This window comes from Rattus norvegicus, chromosome 4, assembly GCF_036323735.1.
Source record: "Rattus norvegicus strain BN/NHsdMcwi chromosome 4, GRCr8, whole genome shotgun sequence".
In the NCBI taxonomy this organism is placed as follows: Eukaryota; Metazoa; Chordata; class Mammalia; order Rodentia; family Muridae; genus Rattus; species Rattus norvegicus.
The window spans coordinates 162890348-162916921 of NC_086022.1; the positions used below are offsets into that span (position 1 = coordinate 162890348).

At 42.8% G+C, this 26574-nt stretch overlaps 1 long non-coding RNA gene and 1 pseudogene across 1 annotated transcript in view; one reads left to right on the top strand and one right to left on the bottom strand.

The window, feature by feature from the left end:
• The window catches only part of LOC108350768 (uncharacterized), a 38079-nt gene extending 11936 nt beyond the window's left edge, over positions 1–26143 (bottom strand). Inside the window, exons 1-4 of the long non-coding RNA XR_010065968.1 lie at positions 25186–26143; positions 7915–17220; positions 7421–7515; positions 5355–5644 (exon numbers count right to left, since the gene is read on the bottom strand). This is a non-coding gene — a long non-coding RNA (uncharacterized LOC108350768). The remainder of the gene's footprint in view (positions 1–5354; positions 5645–7420; positions 7516–7914; positions 17221–25185) is intronic.
• LOC134478895 (sentrin-specific protease 2-like) lies at positions 1702–4751 on the top strand (annotated as a pseudogene).
• Positions 26144–26574: the final 431 nt, after the last annotated feature.

The window sequence follows — 26574 nt, forward strand, 5'->3', positions numbered from 1 at the left end:
CCCGAAACTCAAAAGTCAGGGGTTTATATAGGGAAAGCTAGGGGATTTTGGCACGGTCACACACAATTGGCTCATTTAAACATAGCAGTGAGGTTACAAAGAAGAAGAAGAGTACGTGCTAAAAGTCAGGGGCTTATCAGGGTCTGGAGGACATCTAGTTAAAGTATGGCCCTGAGTAAACTGGGGGGGATGTCTTATTGCCAGATGGCCCATGAACCTAGTTAAAGTATGACCCTGAGTAAACTGGGGGGATGTCTTCTTGCCGGATGGCCCATGAATCAGTCCCGATAGCCTGGGCTGGATCCTGCATTCCTTTTCTTTATCTTTATGGCCTGCTATTCCTGGTGGCAGGGCTTAGCCCTGAGTCTGTGGCTTTTGGGGCTTACTCTTTTAATTTTATATTTTTAAACCTTAAATTCGTATAATTTTCCTTTCACCACCTTTCATTCACGCAGAAGGGAAGCTCCTCAGGAAAGGAAGGCAATTCAAAAAGTGTCAAAACTGTCCCTGAACTGATCAGATTCACTAGGCTCTTGCCCTGTCAGAGTGAAAGCAAGATGAGCTGCAAAGAAGACTCTCAAAGGAACCAACCTCAGACCAGCTGTCTTGAAGAAGTTTAGACCAACTGAGGCACCTGGAAAGGACATTAAGCCATCTACAGGCTGTGCAGTTTCTCCAGGTCTCCAGCTTTTGTGAGCTGACACCATGCTGGGGTGGGCCTTGGGGATGCAGCTGTCTTTGAGTCATTTCTGCTCCTGTTAGGAACCCCTCACCCATATTCCTATAAGTAACCCCAATAAAACCCATTGGTTCACCAAGTAGGACTTTGGTGGTATGGGCACTTTGGTCTGTCCTGGGTTCTTTATCCAGGAGAGAAAAAGATTTTGTCAAGTTTAGTACCTGCGAGGTTTTATAACTATAAAACTCTATGTATTCTTTGTAATTAGCCAGCACATTGTGAGAAGATATGTTGAAGGGCACTTATATTTTGTTTCCTATACTTGACCATGATGGGGCAGGTTCCTAAAAGGCAAATGTACTAGTCAGGACCAGTTAAATTAAGCTGAGGTGTTCAAGGTAACTCTGCTCTGCCAAAGTGAACTGGGCTATGTATCAATTCATTCAAACATCCCAGTCCGGCAAGGAAGCGCTTTGAAATCCTGGACCTAGTTGGGGTAGGGGAGGGCGTCCACCCTCCAAAGAACGTTGGTTTGCGTTCTTTCAGGTGATATCAAAACCAGCTATGGAACCTGAAGGCTGTCATTAGGGGCAACCCCCTAATTTAGGTATCATTTCGTGAGGTTGCCTCCGAAGTGGCAGCTACTATGTTAGACCTGTGCCCTACTAGTGATTTGACTAGGACAATCAGTCTGATTTCAAAGTTTTAGGCATTTAGCTGATTACAGCCCCCTAGAAGGATACTTCTGAGGAAGTATTCTTAGAATTCCCCACAGGTTCCCAGAGTGGAACCTGGTGAACTCCCAACATCTGGCTATTCACGAATTAGGTTTCTGATTGCCAAATTTACACGTCTTTGACTGACCCTGACATGCAAATCAACTCCATAAAGCAGAGCCCAATAGACCTGGTACCTCGGCTGGAACAACCCAAGAGTACCCACCCAGAGCCAGGCATATGGTTGCTTTTCCTTTGGAAATTTGAAAGTTGGAATCCTCGAAAAATGTATCAATGCTGGTCTCCATGTGGTGACCTAAAGAGCCCAGGGTGGAGATGAAAACGAAAGCTTCAGGAAAAGGTCGAAGAAGGAAACACCTGGACAAAAGTGGGACAGAGACCAAGTCTGAAGCTTTGGGACAAGGTCCATCAAGGAATTGCCAAGTTGGAACACAGAGTGTGTTTCAGGAGCCTGGCAAGGCTCTGAAGAAGACCCCTCAGGAGCATCAAGACCTAGCGTTTCAAAAAGAACAGCCAGGCAAGGGTCAGGGACAGATACCCCAAGAAGAGAGTTCAAGAAAGCTGAATCCCCTAGAGTATCTTCCATAGCAGGCTATAACTGAGAAGAAGTTTACTTATGATGGCAAGGGTCGAAAGCAGCCCTATTCTTTCCTGGAGGGAAAAGATCAAAGACCAGAAAGGAAAAGTACAGAAAGTTACCTGAACACCTTCAATGTGGCCATTGTGTGAGGTCCGACCCACACAGGACTCACCCAACCTTTACAACACCTTGAAGAACAAACCTGGCATGACAAGGCAACCTCATGGATAAGAAACATCTCAGGGATATCGAGAACCATCTACAGAGATTTTCTGCACCAGCAGTGAGAAGAGGCAAGCAGAGGAGAAATCTGTAAGGGGGAACAGCTTGGAGCCTGGCTTGCTGGGAACAGAGAATGCAAAAATCTTGCACAGTGGTGGTGGTAGGTTACTCCCCAACAAGATGCCAGTACTTGAAGCAGAGAAAAAGTCTTTCACAGACCAAGAAAAGAACAGAGAAATAGAAGTTACACACAAGATGGAGAAGGAAATTAAGAAGGGATTTGTTCCAGGACCCCAAGATGAAATCCTGATTAGCAGATTCAAACTGCAAATCACCCGAGGAGATATCCAGACCATGAAGAACGGTCAGTGGCTCAATGATGAGGTCATCAATTTCTACATGAATCTTCTGGTTCAGAGAAAGGAAAACGAAGGCTACCCTCCTCTTCATGCCTTTAGAATTTCTTTTACCCCAAGCTAAAACATGGCGGTACAATTCTATGAAAAGGTGGACTCGAGGAATCAGTCTCTTTGAAAAAGAATTTATCTTGGTGCCTATTCACCAGAGGGTCTATTGGAGCCTGGGGATAATCGATTTAAAAAAGAGAAGCATTGTCTCCCTCGATTCAATGGGTCAGAAAGGAAAAAATAACTGTGAGACCATCTTCCAATATTTATAAAATGAGAGCAAGACCCGAAGGGACATCGAGCTGGACCCTGTTGAGTGGAAGCAGTACAGCTTAACTTCACAGGAGATTCCTCAACAACTGAATGGGAACGACTGTAGAAATCTGCAAATATGCAGATTACATCTCTAGAGAACAACCTCAGATCTTTTCTCAGCAACACATACCCCTCTTCATGAAGAGGATGGAGTGGGAAATCTTGCACAGTCACTTACTGTAACAACATCCTCCTGGTTGCTATGGCTCCTGCACTGTTCTTTTCTATCCATGTTTCTAATATACCTCATGTGGGACGAGTTGAAGACATTTAAAACAGGTACTGCGCTGTCTGACCTGATGGAGCCCACTCTCTTGAGTATTGTTTAACGTGGGGTGTGGGACTGCCACCCTAATGCCATCTCTAGAGTGCATGTAACTACCTCCAGCTTAGAAACTGTCACTGTCCAACTCTGTCAGGACCACGTGATCAAGAAATACTATTTTAATGCTGGATTTAGTCAATGAATTGGTGTTTTTTTTGTTTTGTTTTCTTGTTTTTGTAGTTTGTTTTTTGGTGTTTTGTTTTTGTTTAGTGATTGTGTATTTGGTTTCTTTATGTCGTTTTGCTTTTGTGAGTTTTTGATTTACTTTTGTTTTTCAGTTGTTTTATTTTTTGTGATGTTGGTATGTTTTTTGACGTTTTATTTTGTGTGTTTTTGTTTTTGTTTTTTGTTGGGTTTTTTTTGTTTGTGTTTTTGGTTTCATTTTTTGTTTTTTGTTTTTGTATTCTTTTGATTTTGTTTTTTGTTGTTTTGCTTTTGTTTATGTTGTGTTTTGTGTGTTGTTGAATTTCTGTTTTGGTTTGTGTTTTTGGCTTTGTTTTTTGTTTTTGTTTTTTCTTTGTTTAGGGTTTGGGTTTTAGTTTTATTTATCTATTTATTTATTTATCTATTTATTTATTTATTATTTATTTATTTATTTATTGCTTTTTGTTCCTTTTCTCATTTTGTTGGGTTCCCTCCCTCCCTTTTGGTTTGGTCGGTATTTTTTTGTTTTTGTTTTTGTTTTTCTTCATTTTCTTATTTTTTTCCTACCTGAACCTACCCCACTGATTATTTTCCCTAACTCACTTGAAATCCTTGGCCATTATCATTTTTCAATACTCTAGTCCTTGTTTGAACTATTTCCAAAAGGAATGCCTTCATCCTGTCATCCCTAGCTGTAGGTCAGGAGGGACATAAGCAGGAAGAACCTGGAGCTGTTCAGTAGCATCTCTAATGCTGGAGTTGGTTGCTGTTAAATTGAAGCTGGGAGTAGTGGTGGTACTTTTTTTAGTATTTTTTTTAAGTTTGAAAATAGTTTAAGAAATGAAAATGGGTTGCCCAGACCTAGGCTGTTCTGAACCACTGTACTCTACTGACTGACTCATACAGGGTAGAGAACTGTGGCCCAACTACTGCCTGCTCATCCAGGACTATGAAGAAAAGCATCATGGTCATTTATAGACTCATTCTCTCCCAGAACTACATTAGATTTGGAAGTTGATTTCAAGAAAATATAATGGCAAACAGCCATTTGTTATCTCAAATCTAGGGTTGGACTGAACTCTTCATTTGAAAAGTTCTACTTAATTTAAATTTTTTCCTTAAAAATTTTGGTCTATATTAAGATGAACTTGAGATGTTTTTCATTAGATTAACATTCCCAATGTGGAAGTTGGGGATTTAGTATTTAGGGTTGATACCCCCAGCTATACACTAACCTATTTTAAATGTGATAGTTTGTATTTAACTTCTATGTTCATTATATTATAGTTGTGTTTATGCAATTTTTACTCAATAAAGTTTAAAGTTATTTACACATTTCAAAGATCTGGTGTCTCCTGTTTATTTTGTGGCATACTAATAAAACCAGGATTGTTGAAGGCTATAAGGGGTGGGTAGGTTGAAAGCAGGTGTTGAGGGCATGACTCACCACCCTAAACCTTGGATACATTGTACACATCCATGATTGTTATTCTGTTCTTAGCCTCTGCAATGGAATTAGAATGTTCAGAGAGCAGTGGCTCCTTTAACTTGGGTTGTAGAGGGAGAATATCTGGGCAGCTGTTTGGGCAGTTGTACACAGGGCCACTTGTCATTGAATCAACTCTATATTATGGTAAATGGGTACTCGGTCCACTGCTCACCACTACAACATACTTAGACTGACACTGGAAAGGGAAACAGTGTCTTAACAGTTATGCCCAGATTTAGGGAGAGACAAATGTCCCAATTCTGTTTGGTCAATAGCAGCTTGAGGATGTATAGGAAAGACACCACAGAGTTAGGGAATTGCTCAGTTGGCAAAGTACTAAGTATGAGGACCCAAGATACACCCAGAGCCCCATTAAGATGAGCTCCATTAAGGTGGGCACGAGACAAGAGTCCAGGGCCTTACAGTAGGGTAGTTCCCCTCTATGTTCTCTCTTACCTTCAATCTGCTGCTCTGTAGGTATGTTTTTCCCCCAATCAGGTGTCCTTGGTTTTTCTGCAATGAGAAGTCTCTTATCAAGTCCTTGAGGACAGAAGATCCTCTGGAGGGTCTTCTGAACCTTGCTGTTGCTCAAGATCAGCAGGGTCTATTTTCAAACTTTTGATGTATGTGCTTTTCCAATGATCATCACATGAGTTGGAGAGATGGCTGAAAAACTGAAGCTCGGTGGAAGATGGGAGAGCTTACCGACTTTTGATGTGTGAGTCCTGGTGTTCAGTGCTCAGCACCTGCAAAATGAACAGTTTGGAGGGGTAACATATTTGAAGGAAGGTTTTCAATGTCCAACTGGTAAGTATTAAATAGTACAAACTAAAATCTAATACAAATCAAAAATAAAACATGTCAATAAACAAGCTTTCTAATGAGTATGCACTTGATAACAAAAAAGTAAGTAAAGCTTCAAATTGGGGGAGGAGTGACTGGAGAGATGGCTCAGCTGTTAAGAGCACTGATGTTTTGCTTTACCCAAAGGACATGGGTTCAATTCCCAGCACCCACATGTCACAGCTGTCTGTCCCTCTAGTTACGGGGGATCTGACACCCTCACACAGACATACATGCAGGCAAAACACAAATCAATGATCATAAAATAATGAATTATAGGGCTAGAGAGATGGCTCAGAGGTTGAACACACTGACTGTGCTTCTACAGGTCCTGAGTTCAATTTCCAGCAACCACAAGGTGGCTCACAACCATCTGTAATGGGATCTTGGCGCCCTCAGCTGGCATACAGACAGAACAGTGTACATAATAAATCTTAAAAAAAGAAAAAAAGAATTATAATTTAAAAGAAGGCTGATCATAAAAATTTTAGAAACCAATCAGTTATTAAGAAAACACAAGAATAAATGTATGTCCATACAAAACAGCACACACTGCAGAGAGATTTAAGGTAAAATTAATGAGGAAATTGCAAAGAGAAAGGTACAAGAGCTTCTAAAGCCGAAAAATACATCAGAAATTACAATGAAGAGTGAGTGGTATTGTTGGTGTTTTTTTAGAAATTAAAAAGTGATGTATAACGAAAAACAAGCACCAAGCCAGGCAGTGGTGGGGCACACCTTTAGTTCCAGCAGAGGTAGGCAAATCAGAGAGTTTCAGGGCAGCAAAAGATATACAGGGAGACCTTGTCCTGAAAATTAAAAATCAAAATCCAAAGAAAATAAAGAGCAAAGAGTATCAAAATTCATAGCAATCGTGACTAGAAAAATCTCTCTTGTCACATAGTGAGAGTAGAGAGCCCATAAAAGTCAATGAAAACCTAAGGACTTCTTCCCCTGCCCAAGAAAATGGACAAAAATAGATTATTTTCAAGTAATATGCAAAGAGTCAATAAGCATGGGAAGCATATAAAGAAAACCAGAAGAAAGCAGTTTTTTGACGTATACGGTGATAAAAGTTCTGAAACTATTAAAAAATAGCTGTGGCTTTCTTTTCTGTGTGGAAGTTTTTTGCCTGACTGTGTGTATGGGTAACACTCGTATGACTACTATCCTCAGAAGTCAGAAGAGGGTGCTGGATCCCTTGGATCGGGAATTATGGGTAGCCACCATCTGAAACCCTGGCTGGTTCCTGTGCACGAGACACAAGTGATCTTAACTGGTTTTTTTGTTTGTTTGTTTGTTTGTTTGTTTTTTTCGATTTTTCTGAGCTGGGGCCTGAACCCAGGGCCTTGCGTTTGCTAGGCAAGCAATCTACCACTGAGCTAAATCCCCAACCCCGTGATCTTAACTGTTAAGTCAACTCCCCAACCCCACCCCAAGCCCCTGCCCCCCAAGCATATAATTTTTAAAGAATACACTTGATAATGCTGAGCTAAGGGACTGGGGATTTAATCTAGTTCTAGCACGCTTTGCTAGCATGAATAGAGCCCTCGATTGATCCCAGGCACACACAAACGGGGCATGGATGTGTATTCTTACGAATCCAGCCCTGGGAGGCAGGGCCAGGGAGATCGCATTTTCAAGACAATCCTCAACTACACAGTAAGTCTGAAGCTAACCTGGGGTGCATGTGTGTGCGTTTCTCTTGACTACTTTTTCCATCGACAACAATACTGCTCTGAGCCCACAGATCTGGAGTCAGTAGAGCTGGGAGCTGGAAGACATGAAGGATATTATTAAAGAAATCATCAATGGCAAAATTGTGTTCTGATATGGAAGAATAATTTAAATTTCTAATACCGTTAACATTTTAATAGAGTATTAGAAGTATCTAATATTTATGATCCTGGCTATACCCCATGCCAAATGGCAGTGAAAGGACATCTGGATTGTTGGACTAAAGGACCTTTTTTCATAACCTGCTTTCTGAGCAAAGATGCTGTCAGGTTATTCTAATAACCAAGAAACATCTGGGAACTTGTGGATGTCTCTATTGCCAGGATAAATCTCAGAAAGTCTCTCCTTTGAAACCAAAGACTTGAATGCTATTAATAGAATGGTCTGTGCAAACAGCACCCTGGCCGGGTAGCTTAAGAGTCCCGTGGATGGGTACCTGTGGTGGGACACAAAGCTGTAGTTTGAAAATGCTGGTGGACGTTCCACTCTATGGAGAGCATGTAGCAGATGACCAAATTCAGTAAGAAGACGATCTTTCACAGGACTCCTCTTCATGTTCACATGGTGTGCCATTCCATGTAGCTGGCCTTCACTAAAGGCAATGGAGTCTTTGGAAGAGCAAAGTGTGCCTGACATTATAATCATGATGTTACAGTTATCATTTCCAGGCTCCCAGAAGGTTGACAGGAACCTCTGCAACAGAATCAATCCTTTGTCCTTCTGAAATAGTCCATATGAAGTTTCATTCAGGCCATATTGCTCTGGGCAGTGATCATTACTGGGCATGAAAAACCAGCACATTGCTGGCCATCAGTGGATTAAAGTACTTGTTCCATATCGATGGGGACTTGAGATAGGATCCTTAGCAATTATGTGAGAAACCAGACATGGTAGCAAGGCCTGGAGGCCCAGGATTGGGCAGAGAAACCGTCAGCCAACCTATCAGTCACTAAGCTCCAGATTCAATGGACAGGGCACACAAACATACACTAAAGCACACGCACATGAAATAATAGTTAATAAATCTTAAGAAACAAAAGGTAAGATGAAAGCTCAAATTGGGAATAACTACATTTCTTGTAAAAGAGGTCATTTTAAAGCAGGACATGGTGGCTGCTGACTGTAATCCAAGCACCCAGGACAAAAGAACAAAACAAAACAAAATGAAAGCAGGTTGCAGCTGCTGATGGCCTAGCAGGTAAGAGCGCTTGCTGCTCTTCCAGAGGACCCAGGTTCAGTTCCCAGCACCTACACGCAACTCACAACTTTCTTAACTCTAGTCCAAGAAGATCTGATGAGCTCTTCTGGACTCTGTGTGCAAAAATACACACAGCGAGAAAACAGAATCATTACGAACGCAAATCAATTTAAAAGTATGAAGCAAGCTCAGAGGACACGGCTCAGCAGTATTCATTCTTAATGACACACTTTTGTAGTTTTACTCTATGTAATTAAAATGTTCTACTGTAGATATCTAATCTTTTGCAGCAAGGAGCAAATTTTAAGAAACAACTCCCCAAATGACTATTATTTACCTTGTGCTTGGTCAAACAACTTTGCCAAATACCATCTCTGTTCCCTGAATAGGACACAAATGTGCTGTCAAACACAGGAAAGTGAGTACAGTCTTCTTCCTGCATAAAGAGATCAATGCTTTTGCAGTGCTTCCCTGAGGATGTGCTCTTCCCACTGTATGGGTTCCTTGGGAATAAAGAAAGGTCTGCCCCAGACTGTGCTCACACAAACGTGCCTTAAATGCTGTGTTTGCTACATTTCCATACTAAGAAATCAGATGAGTCTATCAAAACCATTTTCCAAGACTTTCATTGATTCTTTCCCGATTTAAAATCTGCCTACTTTGAACATTCTTTCCCACTCAACATCAAAGTCATAAGTGGTTTCAAGGTTCGCATGCTCTAACACTCAAGCAGCAATATCCTGAAACTGATACATGCCGGCATCAGACATGGTTTGCTCTACACGGAGTCTGCATGCTCAGCTCCACCTCACTGAGAGTTTACTCACTGTCTGTTATTTGGAGCAACATTACTGTAGGATCTTTGAAATTCAAATGCCAAACTGACACAGTCAGATAGATCAGTGCTGGTAAAAGCAAGGGACAAACTGCAAACTGACTCTGATGTAGTTACCATATTACACTTAGACCACTCAGACCTGCTGGGACCAGCAAGACCAACTAAGGTGACTGTCAATCTTCTGCTTTATTAAACGTCTACGTGCATATCCTTTGCCCTTTCGATTTGCACTTCCCATCATGCACCTGACAACATGGCACATCAGAATCACCGACCCCAATAGTGTAGGAAAAGGAACTGAACCCTATTTTGGAAAATTCTAAACCCATTCCTGGATTTCCCATCTTTCCTTCACTTCAACTCAAAATTTCTGATATTAAAGTTTTCCCATAAGGTGAGCAACCCATAATTCCTAGATGCAACTCATTCAAGAAACCTGAAACAGCCAAGGGTGGGGTGGGGTGGGGGTGGTGCATAACTTTAATCACAGTACTTGGGAGACAGAGGCAGTCTGGTCTCTATAAATTCAAGGCTAGCCTGGTCTACAGAGCAAGTACCAGGACAGCCAAGTTACATGGGGAAGTCCTGGCTTGAAACACCTCACTGCTCCCCAAATTAGGAACCTGATCCACTCTGGAGTAGATAGAAGCCTTTGTCCTGTAATAATCTTCACCTAAACTCCTTACTTTGTCTTACTTTTGACGTCTTTCTTTGATGGAGACAGCAAATACTGGGAAGAGACATCTGTCTGGTTTTTGAACTTGTGGTAGTCCCAGCCTACCCCACACATAGACCATCTATGGGAAGCCATTGAAAGTACAGGGGCTAAAATGAAACAGTGAGAATATCAATCTACAAAGGGTATGAAGAGCCTGTTTTGTTCTGAAATGTGTGTTTTTGAGGATTTGTTTGTTTGTTTGTTTGTTTGAGCATTATGTGTAATCCTGGCTGTCCTGGAAGCCGCTTATGTAGACCAGGCTGGCCTCAAACTCAGTGATCTGCCAGACTCTGTCCCTTTAGTGCTGTGATTAAAGGCATGCACCACAAATTCTTGGCTGATTTTTTTAAAACTTGTCTATGTTTGTTTCCTAGGTAATGATGTTTTGTCTTTGTGAGGGTGTGGGATCCCCTGGAACAGCAGTTACAGACAGTTATGGGCTGCCTTGTGGTTGCTGTGAATTGAACAGGGGTCCTCTGGAAGAACAGCCAAGGTTCTTAGCCACTGAACCATCTCTCCAGCCCTGAAATGTATATTTTTAATAATGGAATTAGTGTAATCAGATTCCCTTATATCAATACTGCATTGGTTCATATGGGATTATCTCTAAATAAAATGAGATGAGACAGAATTCCAGCCTTCAGCATGAAAAGCAATACATTCAGCTGGGTTACTGCACCAACAGGCATGCATACATTCATCTCTATCCACAAGAAAACCAGCAATGCTTACCTACTTCTAGTGGAACTGGGTTCAGGTCCCAGCACTCACATTCAGCACATACTCCTAAGCCTCCAGGGATCCTCACTCAGTTTGCCTCCAAGCACTCTGAGCGCACCATTTTCTCAGTCCTGGTGTCGTGGGTGGTATTGTGGTGTCGTTGGTTGTGTCATGGTGTCACTAGCAGGCCCTGTTTCTATCCAATTATTTTTGTGTTATTTTACTCTCTGGTTGGAGCAGCCAGCAGCTCTTACTCTAGGTGGTCTCCAAGCAATCTCCTAAGTACCACTTAGTTTTTGTTAGCATTTTGGTTATTAAACTATATATCTTGAGTATGTGACCTTCTACCAACTCTAAATATTCTAATTACAGGGTACTCATCTAGAAGGTTCTCAGACCATAGAAAAATACCCCACTAGAACACTAGACACTCTTGTTTGATTCTATGTAGCTCTGACCGACTAGAGACTAGCTGGAATTGTCTTTGAACTTGCTGTGATCTGCCTGCTTCTGCTTCCAAAGAACTCACATTTGAGGACTACATATTGCTGGCTTTTTAAAACATAAAACTTGCTGTAAAACTAATATTGTGGTTGAGACCTAAATTTTTTCAGTAGAACAGGAAAATATTGAAACAATAATGACACCTGCCATAAAGAAAGATGAGTGTTATATCATGAAATGTGTTTGTTTTGTTTTTTTGAGACTGGGTTTCACTCTTCAGCCCTGGCTTGCCTCAAACTTGCTATGTAGCTCAGAATTCATAGAGATCCATGTGCCTGATTCTCCTCCTGAATGCTGGGCCTAAAAGCATATGCTATAAAGCCCAGCATAAAACATTCTAATTTTTATTTGGGTGATAATAGAAACAATTTATTTCAAATTGAAGCGTATTCCTGAGATATTTAAAAATGCAGCACTTCGTAACATGGCTTAAAAATAAAATCTGAATGTTAGATACTAAGATGATATAAAGAATTTTTATACAAATGTATTTGGATTCAAAATTCCATTGAAGGAACAAATATTCTAGTCATGTAGCTTCCTTCTTTCCTTCTTTCTGTCCTTCCTTCCTACCTTCCTTCCTTCCTGCCACGCCCACCTCGGCCAGCAAGGAAGATGCAACACAGTCGGATTCTTCTCAACAGCCTTTATTGCAGGAACACCTCATTGTTGGTATGGGGACCCCTAGCAACAAAGGCACTAGCCTTATATACAAAAACAGGCTATGGCTGTATATTTGTCCTCTAGGGATTGGTGGAGCATGAAATACCTCATTAGCATGAATATCACCCTGGCCTTGTAGATGCTGGAGGTATGCCAACACATGCGCTGTAAGGTTGTTTACCACAAATGACCACCGGATGTCATCACCATCTTTTTATCTATATGTGCAGCTCCCTACAAGCCCCCCTTTTTTGTTTTATAAAAAAGCCACTAGGTGGAAGTAGTGGTCTGAGAGAGATCAGACATGTCACACAGAGTGCCCAGCTCGGCCATGGCAAGCCACTCTTGAAGTTAGGACTGCACCCCAATGGCGAGAAATGAACTTATGGTGTAACACACTGTTCTGGGCTATACCTGTGTTTTTATTGGGGGAGAAACTGGGCAGAGGAGCATTTGACCAGCCCGTATGTTTAAACGGGGTGTAACCACCTCTGTCTATGACTAGTCTAGATCAGGGTGTCACGTCAATATTGTCATTGCTCCTGTCTTAGGTCATTCCTCTTGGCGATTCAGCCTTACCAGTCATAGGGTTACCCTATCGCCACTGGGCCCCTTGTCTTAGGTTGGTCCAAGCCCAAGGAAAGTTGCCCATCTCTGGATACAATGATTTCACTTGATAGTGACAAAAATGATCTAGGGCGAACTCTTAATTTTTCAAAGAGGCCAGCCATATGTTGAGAGAAGCACCATTTTCAATGGCGACCATAGCCTGGTAAACAATCGCTTTGTGTCAGGCATGCTCTCTTTTTAAACAGCAGAAGAGCCAGAGACATACTCCGAATCCCAAGAGGACAATGCCCCCCCCAGGTAAACATGCCAGTCCATTCTTTAAAAAAGGAGAAAGCATGGGTAATCCATGAGGTGAAATCTCCAAACGTGATAGGTTCCAATCTAGTGTTGTTAAGGACAGCAATCTGCATCAGCAATTGTCTCGATAGTTGCTCTGCTTTCATGGACCAGTTTCCTTTCAGATAATTCGAGATTTCTTTGCTCTGTTGAGAATACTGAGAAAAATTAGCTTGCAAAGGAGTAATGCATAAACCTCTAAGGGAGGAAATGCAGGACAGCTGTGTCATATGATATAGTGCTTTAATTTGTTCTTGGATTAAATCTATCCATTGATTAGCTAACAGAAAGCCAGATGCCAAGTGGGTATTAAATTCTTCTTGTATCTCTAGTGCCATTGCGGTTCTTTCCACAATCTGATTGATAGTCTCAGCCGTCTGTACTTGATTAGTCATAGCAATTGCAGCTGTGGTAGCTGCAGCAGCAGACAGCACAATAGCTGAAATTATGACTGCCGTAATTCCAAAATCCCTTCTGGTTCTTAGCAAATTAAGAATAGGAAAGCTATCTGGGTTGGCCTCTACTGGGATTGGCACAAAGGAGGGAATTTTGACCATCACTGAGGTATCATTGGTGCCATTCCAGCATTCAGCTAAATAGCAGACTACATCAGAGTTATTATAATTTAAAGCATCATCGCTTACATTAGTGCTTATCAGAAAAAAGAAAGGTGGTCTAACACATACTGAAGCACCAACGGCAGTATCATTTGCTAAAAGGACATTAATCTTTACATTTACTAAACTGGTTTGTTATTTGTTCTAGTGGCTGAAATATTATACAATGTAAATTCTTCACCTAATAATCGGGCAAAAGGAATTAGAGATGTGTATGCTCCCTGCTCATTTGATAATACCCATTGATACCAAGGCCAAAAATTATGCTTGCCAGTCTTATTTTCCCTCCGATCATACTGTACATGGCCAAGAGGAAGGGAAAATTCAAATCCCGGTAGGAATTGTTTTGCTCTATGGAATGGACTCTGACATGGGGTAAAATCAGGTGGAAACTCTTGATATGGGGGGGCAAGTAGGTAGGACTCTATGACAGGTAGAGTTATCCAGTGTGTGACTGCCTTGCCCCGGGCATGAAGGAAAACTACAATTATGCATCATAATCAAAGTTGTAATGTTCAACTCAGCAGAATTATTGACTGATGTGTCTCCACTGCCTGAAGAGGCTCCTTGGGTAACTTGACTCAAAGCAGCCAGGATGGCACCAGCGCCCATAGCACTACTGCTCATAGGATCTAACCAATTAGTCAATGTTGTCCTTCGAAGCCATATACAAGGCTGGGAGGAATTTTTTTTTAAAGATTTTATTTTACTGTATATGAGTACACTGTAGCTGCCTTCAGACACACCAGAAGAGGGCATCAGATCTCATTACGGATGGTTGTGAGCCACCATGTGGTTGCTGGGATTTGAACTCAGGACCTCAGGAAGAGCAGTCGGTGCTCTTAACCACTGAGCCATCTCTCCAGCCCCCATCTGCTGGGAGGAATTTTTAAGAGTGAAACATAATGTATGTAACAAAGAAAGATTAGTGGCAGTATACCGTTGGGGTCATTCTCCATTTGGCACTATACAAGGAACATCATGCAAACAGGATATGGAGAAAAAGGTTGGCAAAACAGTAGAATTGTTATGAACTGGCATAAGTACTGGCCAGGATCTGGCAATAGCCCACAGCGTGAGTGAATCAACCTGTATTACCATTCCCAGCAATAATAGAGTGCGTAGTTCCATTGTCAGGAGTAGCAGGAGGCAGTTTGTGAGTCAAACGCTCAGGCACCCAAATTGGATTGTCTTGATTCTGTGGAAAAACACAAACAGCTCCCCTAGATCTCGAAATCACGGGATCTGGGCCACACATTCATCAGTTAGGACATAATATTCAAGGGTCTTATTAGGAGAAATATGGGGATAAATCCAAAGAAGTGGTCCTTGTTGCCATAGCACTCCTGTAGGCGGACGAAAGGTTCTCAGTATACACAAAGCAGATCCTCCTTTTCCTTGTACCTTCTTAGCATTGCCTTTTCCAGTCTTCCTTCTACTTTCCTTAAGGATAATCGTGCTTCCTTGGTTAAAGCACAGGGTGAAGTAAGCTGAGAATCCCCTTTCAGGATTTCATAGAGTGGTTGTAACTCTACATTGGGCATTTTAATATAGGGTCGAATCCAATTTATGCTTCGGGGTAATTTCTGAAAGTCATTTAATGTTTTTAAATGATCTTTTTGTAATTCAATTTTCTGAGGGGAAATACTATGAGGAGTAATCTTTGTTCCTAAATACTCCCCTTTTTTGCCCATTTGAACCTTTTCTGGTGCTATGAACAATTGATTGTTTTCAAGCACCTTAACCACTTTAGCATAGGCCATTTCTAGGGTGCTACAATCTTTAACTGAAAGCAAAATAACCTTAGCCAGATTGGTGGGGCATTTTCCAGCCCTTCAGAGACCCATCCTTGGAGCCTGGCGGTAGACCTGGGTGTTAGATGCCAAGTGGCTGACAAAAGAATTGTAACCAGTTCACCTGGGACTTTCAGGACCTCAGTAGCAGCCCTTTATCAAACTGTCTCAGTGGGCTAAAGGCCCATGGAAAAGAAAACATTAATCTTGTCCTTGGCCACAGCCTCCAGTTGGAGTCAGCTGAAGAGCCGGTGCCAAGACTTTCTCCTCTCATCATCCTGGAGTAAAGCCTGTTCTGTCTGGCAAAACAAAGTTACTCACAGTCTATTGCAGACTTTTTCTGAAACTACTTCAGGGGCTCCCCTGTCCCCAAACCTGGGGCATTTTGACCATAGGAGCAGGAACTGGCTGCTGAGGGGATAGGATCAAAGGCACTCTACATGTCAATGATGACCAACGGGAAAAGTAACTTAATGTTGGAGTACAACTCCTCTCTTGGAATAAGGCCAACAGATAAGGTAGGCTCCCTTAAAGAACTTCTCTTAATGAATGCTCTCCTTCTGTGAGCAAATGTTGAAGGTCAGGCCACTAAAGGCAGCAACTGGAATTTTTTTTCTGACCTTGTTCTTTGAGGGATGGATAAACTCCTTTCTTGTTCTTGTTTTCCTTAGAGTCCTCCCCCGCCTCACTCTCAGTCTTTTCAGATCGTTCCTCCTGTAGCATTTCTAACACAGCCTGTCCCTTTTCTATAGCCTGCTGACAGCATTTCTGATCTTCTAGGCAGCTATGCACTAAGCGCCATACTGGCCGAACCCCCACCTTCAAGGTTCCTTGCTCCCAAGCAAAATCTAAATCCTTCTCCAGCTTATCCCAGCTGTCCACCATGAGATTCCCAGAGACAGCGAACCAAGGTGCAATGGCATCGCATTCACTAAGAAATCTCTCTATAGTGCTTCTTTTCATCCTAAGCCTTTTTCTTTCAAACAGCTCTTGAAGAGCCAGAAAAATTGGGTGAGACTGATAAGTCCCCATGCTCGCTGCAGCGGCTCCACAGCTAGTTTCGCTCCCTCCTACTGTGTGGGCTGCGAGCACAAGCACAGATAAAACACTATGCTTCAAAAAAAAATAACGTTGGCTATCAACCAACACACCGCCACTAGAGCGGGGTCCATAAAATTAAATTTCCTACTCACTACACTTGCTCCATGCCTGGAGGCCTTATCACTGCTTACTACCGTGGACTTGAATTGTCCCACATTAACTGGGGAACTTTTTTATTTACGAGTGGTTTTACGAGCAGGGTGGGCTGGCGTGTTTGTTTACACATGACTTTGTAGCCTGGCACTTGTTGGCTATTCCCAGCAAATGCACTCACGTCCAGGACGGTAGCAATTCAAAAGAAAGCAAATCCACCACACAAAGAAGAAAAGAAACAAAATTATAAGTCTTATCCACAAAGGGTCAACCGGGGAGAAAAGCATTGCTCTACCTTGTGTCCCCCTTATCACTTGGCCTCTACAATGAGGCTTTCATCATCTCTGCTCATCTCCAGAGAACTTGATTGTCCCTTACCCAGGAGCTTTATTGTCCCTTACCCAGGAGCTTTATTGTCCCTTAACCGGGAGCTTTATTGTCCCTTATCTGGGAGCTTACCGAGGTCGCTGTCCTGATCTGCAGAGTTCTGAATCCACGAGGATGTCCTCAGGTCGCCGTATGGGCCACCAGTTGCCACGCCCACCATGGCCAGCAAGGAAGATGCAACACCGTTGGATTCTTCTCAACAGCCTTTATTGCAGGAACACCTCATTGTAGATACGGGGACCCCGAGCAACAAAGGCACTAGCCTTATATACAAAACAGGCTATGGCTATATGTTTCTCCTCTAGGGATTGGTGGAGCATGAAATACCTCATTAGCATGAATATCACCCCAGTCTTGTAGATGCCGGAGGTATGCCAACACATGCACTGTAAGGTTGTTAACCACAAACGACCACCGGATGTCAGTGCCATCTTTTTATCTATATGTGTCGCTCCCTACACCTTCCTTCATTCCATTTTTCTGCTTTTGGGTTTCCTTAATTGTGAAGTGGCACCATGACCATGGCAACTCTTTTTTTTTAATTCTTTTTTTTAACATTTATTTATTTATTATGTATATGTCATACAGCTTTCTGCCTGCATGTATGCCTGCAGGCCAGAAGAGGGCACCAGATCTGATTATAGATGGTTGTAAGCCACCAAGTGGTTGCTGGGAATTGAACTCAGGACCTCTGGAAGAGCAGACAGTGCTCTTAAACTCTGAGCCATCTCTCCAGTCCCCATGGCAACTCTTATAAAGGAAAACATTTAATTGTGGCTGGTTTACATTCGGAGGTTTACTTCATTATGATCATGGCAGGAAGCATGGTAGTTCACAGACAGACATGTTGCTGGAGAAGAAGCCAAGGGTTCTACATCTGGATCAGCAGACTGGAAGAAAGGAGTGCCACACTGGGCCTGGCTTGAGCATTCTAAACCCCAGAGCCTGCCCCAGTGACATATTTCCTCCCACAAAGTCATATCCCCTAATAGCAATACTCCTTATGGGCCTATGGGGGCCATTTTCTTTCAAATAACCACTTCCTTCCTTCCTTCTTCCCTTCCTCCTTTCCTTCCTTCCTTCCTTCCTCCTTTCTTTCTTTCTTTCTTTCTTTCTTTATTAATTTATTTTTTAAAGACAGGGTCTCTCTGTGTAATCCAGGATGTACTGGAACTTGCTATATAGACCAGGCTGGCCTCAAACTCACAGAGATCCCCTAATGTCTGTCTCCTGTGTGTTGGGATTAAAGGTGAGTTTCACCATGCCCAACGATGCAATGTTCTTAATGGACCAGTCAGGCCTCAAACACTGATCTTTGAAACAATGAAAGAACAAGCATTGTTCTAGTTATTATTAACTGTGAAATTGACATGGCCTACCTAGACCTCCAAAAAAAAAAAGTCTCTCAATTGAGCAATTAGCTTTATAAAGTTGGTTTGTGGACATGTATATGTGAGTTTGTTTTCATTATCTTAATTCAGATAGGAGAGCTCTGCCCACTGTGGGTGGCACCATTCCCTGGGCCGGTGATCCTGGGCTGTACAAGGAAGCTGGTTGAGCATGAGCCAGAACATCAATCGTCCATGCTTCTTCCCTCCAGGTTCCTTCCTGCCCTGACTTCATTCAATGATGGATATGACTGAGACAGTGAAGCCAAACACACCCTTCTTCCCTAGGCTGATTTTGGTCACAGTGAATTATCACAGCAACAGAAAGGAAAGGAGGACACATTTGTTTAAGAAGAAGATGGAGTGAGGTGAAAGGGAAATAGGCCATTAATCAGGTTTCTTTGCAAGTTAAAATAAGTAGAACAGACTTACTGTTTCTTTGAAATAATTCTTTCATGCCAATTATTTTACATAGCATGTATTTAAGCACACAGAGATAAACAATATAGAGGTTCAAAAACAAGCTTTCAAGTACATCTGATTTTCTTCAGGGCTAGGACTGAATCCAGGACCTTACATATGGGAAACAAGCACTCTGCCAACCTACAAAACAACCCACCAGTAACAACAACAAAAATCCTTTATATCATGAAAATGAAAAGATAAAATAAAACGTCAATTCCAGTGGAATATAAGGCACATCTTTCAAAGCAGAACACCATTGATTAGCTGCTTGTAATTGCTACTTTTCAAAGCTAAAAAAACTGGTCCAACAAACCTGACTGAGGCTCACTAACCTTCCATAGCTAGGGCACAGAGCGCCCCCTACTGGGTCTTCCTGACTTAATTCAAAAGCTCACTCTATTGACTTAGACTTGAGTTTAACACCAATATTGGCAACTTTAAGGGCTTTTACAACCCATCGATGTATAGTTATTTGTTTCTTGTCACCATATTCGACTTCCAATGCTCCATTAAGAGTTAGAAACTTTCCTGAAAAAACCTCCATTAAACAGCGAAATCGCAACAACAGCAGTCAAAATCCCTACAGAGAACATCTGTATTAGTGGCCACACAGAAATTCTAAAAATAATATATTGAGGTGTAATTCACACACCATAAAATTGAAAGTTTCCAGCAAGGCATCTTTCTATAGTTCAAGCTAACCTTGAGCTTGGAATCTTCCAAACCCAGCCTTTTCAGTGTTAGGTTTACCAACCTCTGCCAGCACTCCCAGTTTATTTTTCTTTAAAAATGTATTTGAAGGCCAGGCATGAAAGTGGAAATTTCTGGTTTTATTAGAGACTCCTTGGGGTTTTCTGGAAACTTTATTTTTTTAATATAAGTGCAGTGTTGTCTCTTCATAAACACCAGAAGTTAGCATCCTGTTTCATTGTAGATGCTTGTGAGCTACCATTGGTTTTCTGGGAATTGAACTCAGGACCTCTGAAAGAGCATGCAGGCCTCTTAACTGCTGAGCCACCTCTCCAGCTCATTCTGGAAACTGTTTTATGAGAGCATGTCTTGCTGAGAACAGACTGTTTTCTGGAAGCTGTCTGGTGAAATGGCATGTGATGTTTTTCTGGAGCAAATGCTTGAGGGAATGTGTAATATTTGGAAAGAGGATGAGTAGAAACCAACAGATAGTGGACGATGCTTTTGCACTGGTTCACCTTGCAACTCTTTGCTGGTCTTCCTTGGGCTTCTCTGACCCTGGTATTCACTGATGAGGCTCTTGCCTTGGTTCATTGATTTCTTCACTTGTCCTGACTTCTGAGAGAGAAAAGCATGTATGAACTTCTGGTGGCATTCCAGCTGATTCCGATGACTCCTGCTGATTGATTGGCTGGTGGAGCCTGGAGGTTTCTTCTAGAAGGAGCCACTGTGACTGATTTGTGTTTGGTGTTTGCCAAGTGGACTGCACTGCTGCTGACTGTGAAGATTTCACTCCCCCCAAGGACTATTTCTAAATAAGTCCATAAACCCTGTATTCCATTAACTTTCTTTTCCCCTAACTCTGGTGGGTGGTGGGCTACAGGGGAAGGTGAACCATTTAAGAACCAAAATTAAAGTAGGTTTTGAAAAATCCTAAGTCTACAAAGCATGGTGGCTCATGTCTTTAATCTCAGCACTTAAGAAGCACAGGCAGGTGAATCCCTGTGAGTTCAAGGCAAGCCTGGTCTACATAAGGAAATCTAGGATAGCCAGGACTACACAGAGGCCTTGTCTTATCAAAGAAAAGTAATAATAATTAGCTAAGTGGCTTACTTAATGAATCCTGATGAATATAATGAATATTTAAGTAGCTGCTATTGCTGTCACAGGTGCCTAGAAAGTGCTTTCCTATAAAGTATTCACTCGTATTTGGGCTCCCAAAGCAACAAAAGCCTGGTGTCTCTACCTTCATCTGTGTTTGCCTACCTTACTCTGCACACTTCATCATCACACGCTTCAACTCAGCGTGAGCTCTGCTAAGTATTAAAGAAATATCTGTTTAAAAACCAAGGCTAGATACCCTGTTTCCCAAAGTTCAAGACACAGAGGTATCTTATCACAGCTTTCATGATGCCCTGTTCTGGGATGCTTGAATGTCTCCAGACACAGTGTTAAATCTGTAATGAGTCTTAATTGCAGGAACTGCAGTGCCTCAAAGACAGTGGGAACTTCTGCCTGTCATATGAAGCAGAACTTAGATAATGGTCAACAGACCACAGAGATAAGGACCAACCAGGCTGCACAGAGACCAAGCCTGCTTTGTTATTCTTTTGAAACCCATCCCCTATATAAGCCCAAAGTTCATATCAATGCCCCGATGATGGACTTGTAGCCACTGAGCCTCTTTGTCTGCACTCATGAGCCATCTCTCCAGGCCAGATTATGATTTCTTATATTATCATAATTAAAATAGCCTAATGTCTTATTGCACAAACTTGCTAGTAGACTAAGAAACTGTGATTGCCTTCAGAAAATTGAGGACAGGTTTTCAAGGTTTTTTTTAAACTTAAAAGCCTAGTCAAGTTTATTTTATGTGCCCCTACGTGTGTGTGTGTGTGTGTGTGTGTGTGTGTGTGTGTGTGTGTGTGTGTGTGTGTACATATATGCCATGGCTCTAAGGTGGAGGCAGAGGACAGCTTATTGGAGACAGTCCTTTACTTACACTATGTAAATTCCAGGATCAAACTCAGAAGAGCCTTGGATTCAGGTGTCTTTACCCAATTATCCAAGTATTTTGCCAGCCCCACTTTCTCCTCTTACTTTCTTATTTGCTATGTAAACTGCCTAAAAAGGTATGGAACCAAACCCCAGTAAGATTTTGTGCCATAGGTTCTTCAGCTGTCTTGAGGGCAGCATTCACGGCCCATTGCCATTTTGAAATATGACCTTTCTATCTTCTAGCATACCACATTAAAAATAAAGATCCTTTTCAACATTTCCCATGAGAGCCATCCCGGCCTCACAACAAACATCAGGGCTCCCATATCTCTCTGCTTTTCCATCAAGCCTAATATGCCCTCCCAGCCTAGGAGAGACTCCACGTGGGTGCTGAGAGGAGAACCCAGGTCCTTTGCAAGAACAGTTGCTCTGACCCACGGAGCCACCTCTCCATCTGCCTCTCACACTAACTAGGGTCTGCACCTTCCACCTCCAACTGGAGGACCTCAACTCTGACCTCCTGAACCCCCGAGAGTATCCAGAACTCAGCAGGGTGGGTGGAAATGTGGTTAGCTAGGGAGGTATCCATCCTTTTTGTCATCTCCTCCCGGGAGGAGTCCTGAAGCAGCACGTACAGCTCCGCCCTCCCCAGCCACAGCCAAGAGCGACTAGCCTTGGCAAATGACAAAAGCTTGGGCACTGGCGCTGACACTGTAGAGTCTCCTGTTTACTTTCCAGAGTTGCAACCCTTTTCTTTAAAGTTTTTGTGGACATGTGAGCTCGTGTGTATGGGTGCCCATGGAGGTGAGAAAAGAACAGAAGAGGGCATGAGTTGCATAGCAGGGGTACTGGGAGCTGAGCTCAGGTTCTCTGTCAGAGCAGCAAGTTCTCTTAGCCACTGAGTCTTCCTCTTTCCAGCACCGGGTCCCTTCTTGCTGTTCTCCCTTGCTTTCTCTTTGACATGGGAATGTCTACTCGGCTTTATGATGGGTGGGAACTGTGTGGTTTTCCTTTCTGATGGTGTAAGGTTTATAGCTCTATGTGTTCTCCTTTCTGATTCTGCAGGGCTCATAGCTCAGATTACTACAGAAGAGGCTATACATACTCTGGGCATTTCTGACTCATTGGCTTGACCTTTTCTGGGTCTGCAGTGAGTGGCTCCCACAGATTTCCATTTGGAGTCACCAGTCCTCATCCTATGACTGTTTTGAAGGTGATGGAACTTTTAAGAGGTGTGGGCTTGCCGCTGAGAATGAGACTCTAGGGGCAAGTCCTGGTTTGGACTTGTGGCCTTGGCTTCCTGGACCATGCCATATGCACAGCCACCATCTTGTCTTCTTAGTAGTAGATGGAATCATTCTGCCATGCCTACCCTGCTATGAGAGACTGGGATGGCGATTAAACCTCTCCTCTCTTAGGCTTTCTGCAGTATGTAGTTACAGCAAACTTAAAGTAATTAATACACTATCCAACCAAGAATTACTTCACCTGCTCCCATGCGGGCAGCTAGGAACTTAATTCTCATTGTTTTGGAAGCAAACCAGAAAGGCTGGCACCGAGCCAGGATTCTGGGGTAAGCGAGGCCCTACTGTGTCTGCTGTGAACCAAATGTGAACCAATTCTTCTTTTCTTCTCTCCTTCAGGTCCTTCCAGGCCAAAGGTTCTCTCACTGAGACCTACCCATGTCCTGCCACCATTTTTTGTTGGTAGTTGAAAAGTTCATAATTTTTTTCCACTTAAACAAACATTAATACAAGTGTTCTTAACATTGTGCTTGGATTGTTCATGGAAACTTCATAAGACACTAAAGCAAAGCTAGGCGCCATCCCAAGCTATTTCCTTGTTAATTATTTTTTTACAGCACATGCATGTTAAGCAAGTATCAAAAGAGAAAAATCACAAAAGTCAAAAAAAAAAAAAGAAGAAGAAAAGAAGCCTAATCCTTGGGATTTTGTTTACAGCTGTCTTTGTTTAAGACTTTTGTTCACACACTGAGCCAGGAACACCAAGCAATTCCTTTTTACTGCATCTTTACATTTCATTTGTTCTTAGATTGCCTAAGACTTTAGATACAAACAAAATATGTAGCAAAAGTAACAAAACCAAGTAACATTTCTAATAATAGAATGCTAACCCTTTCTTCCCTTAGAGGAAATTGCCACACAGCTTTGTCTAGATATCACTGGTAAAGGGTGTTCACCTGGAGACAGGTGATTTCAATGTGCATCCAGCCACTGGACGTTTGTCCACAGGGTCACAAGTGGTACCTACAGACAGTACACTCCAATTATTCCTTCTGTTTCCTACCAACCAGCACAAAACCAATAGGTAGGCAGTTTTTTTTGTTTTTTTTTTTTGTTTTTTTTTTTTGTTTTGTTTTTTGTTGTTTTTTTTTTTTTTTTTTTTTGCGTAGACACTGGCCCTTCCGAACCTACAATTTACCAAGAGTACTATGCTAAACATGTGTAACCCCTGTAAAAATCCCACATTATCCATATTGGTGAAAATGAAGTTAAGTCAATTGGCTCTACTTGTCTGCCCCTGTCCCCACTCTTTGAAAGTCCTGTTCTCTGGTCCTTGGAACCCTAGGACACACCAGCAGACAACACACCTTCCTCTGTCCCTGGCAGGCAGACCTGAACACCAACATGGATGAGGACGGCAGCACCTTCTATGGAGTCTCCAGCCAGAATGAGAACATGGAGAGCATGATTATTACCTGTTCTACTAAGGTCTCCTCATTTGGCAAGCAAGTGGTGGAGAAAGTTGATGTAGGATCCCACACAGTGGATGCAGGGCAAACGGGGGTGGTCTGTGTGCTCCCTTTCACTGGTCTCCTGGGGGCAGGATCGCTAATGGAGGCCTTGGACTGAGGTGGTCTCCCTGTCCCTTCCACACACTATGCCTTTAAGGAAGTACATCTTTAGGGTTAGGCTATAGGCGTCTGATAAGTTACTGATTTTATTGCCTGTCCTGCCCCTCAGAGCCCTGTCTGCATTTTCTGGCTGGGATCCTTTCAAACCTTCCTGGAAAGCACTCCACATCCTCTAGAGCAAGGCCAAAGCCTAGGCTAGCCCAAGGATTCCTCCCCAATCCATCTGTATCTTTGACAGCTGACCTTGGAGCTAGGAGAGGCCTTTCCCTGTCACACAGCTCCCTAGTGGCAGAGGCAGATGAGATGGGTGTTCAGGGTGTGTTTGCTTCTTTCTGCTTCCTCCTTGAGTACTGGAAAGTTGTGGAGTCCTTTTATCCACTTGTTTGGCCTTTTGTAAGAGCCAGTGTGCGAGGCAAGTTCTCTACCACTGAGTATATCCTCAGTCAATCCCAAAGTCCTCCTTGTCTTCCTCAGTCCTCCCTTCTCTCTTTTTCTCCCTCCCTCCTTCCTCCCTCCCTTCTTTCCTACTCTCCCTCCCTTCCTCTCTTCCTCCTTCCCTGTCTTCTCCTTACCTCTTTCCTTCCCTTCCCTCCCTCCCTCATGCCTTCTCTCCTTCCCTCAATCCTTCTCTCCCTCCTATCTTCCTCCCTTCCCTCCTTCCCTTCATCCCTCCTCACTCCCCCCTTCCTTCTTCCATCCCTTCTTCTCTCCCTCCCTCCTCTTCCCTCCCACTGCCTCCCTCCCTCACCCTACCTTGAGATAGTCTTCAGATGCTCCCATCCCAGAACATGAAGCTTGCTTTTCAATTGTGGAGAGCCCCAGAAACCTTACACTTGGGCAGAATTTCCTGCTTCTCTTCAGGGCAGGCAGCCTGGTGGTGAGCAAACGTTTAGAAAAGCTGTGATGATCTTTGTAAACCTCCTTGAGCCCCACTTCCTGTTGGATGTTTAGAGTTGTGTTAACACCCCCTCATCCCCTTATCTCTAAGGGAGCATCAGGTTGTCCTCTGTTGGGAGCAGCTAAAGATGGCACTGACATCTAGTGGTCATTTGTGGTATACAACCATTATAGCCGTGTCCCTGGCCTTCCTCTGGCATTTACAAGGCCAGGGTGATATTCGTGCTAATAAGGTATCTCATACTCCACCAATCCCTTGTTCCCCGGGGTCCCCGTATCAAGAATGAGGTGTTCCTGCAATAAAGGCTGTTGAGAAGAAACCAACGGTGTCGTGTCTTCCTTGATAGTCAAGGTGGGCACTTCAACTGGTGGCCATGTACGGAGACCTGAGAAAATTCTCTTTTCTCGTGTGGGTTCAGAACTTTTCAGCCTCAGGACTGCGACTTCGGTAAGTTCCCAGAAGGGGCAATTAGTTTCTGAATAAGGGACCATAAAGCTCCCGGGGAATAGGGATTATAAAAATTTCCCTAATGGGACAATAAGGTTCTCTGGAGTAAGCAGAGATGATGAAAGCCTTGTTTTAGAGGCAAAAGGGTTTGTGGAACACTGCAATGTTGTCTTTCTCATTTGATCCTCTGTGGGTTGGACTAGCACTTTTGCCTTTTACTCTTTTAGTGTTGTGGTGTTGGTACTGTTTGAATTGCCACCATCCAGGGCACAAATGCATTTGCTGGGAAGAGCCCACTAATGGTGAGCTACTAGATCGTGTGCAAATAAACACGCCAGCTCACCCTGCTCGTAAATTGATCATAAATAAGGGAAACTCACACTCCACCCCGCTCCTGTCAGCTCTTCAGGAGCTTCTTGGTCAGCATAAGCTTAAAATCGAAAAGAAAGTCCTGTTGAGATTTTCTGATGAATGTAATTGTTGTGCTCCGCGGTTTATAGTGTCAGGGTCGCTCACTTTAAGAGCATGGGACAAGTAAGGAAAAGATCTAGATAGGGAAACAACAGAGGGCAAGCTTAAACCAGGGACAAAGCCGCTTTGGCGTATGGTTCGTGCCTGTTTAGAAGATAAATGATGTGAAGAAGCTGTTAGGACAGGTCAGAAAATCCTTACAGAGCAACAAGAGAGTATGTCAGAAGGAGAGAAAGTTTTGAAGGAAGGAAAGAAAAGAAAGGGAGGAAAAGAAGTAAAAGAAAAGACAGAAAAGACCAAGGAGAGGATAGACAGAGACAGAAGTA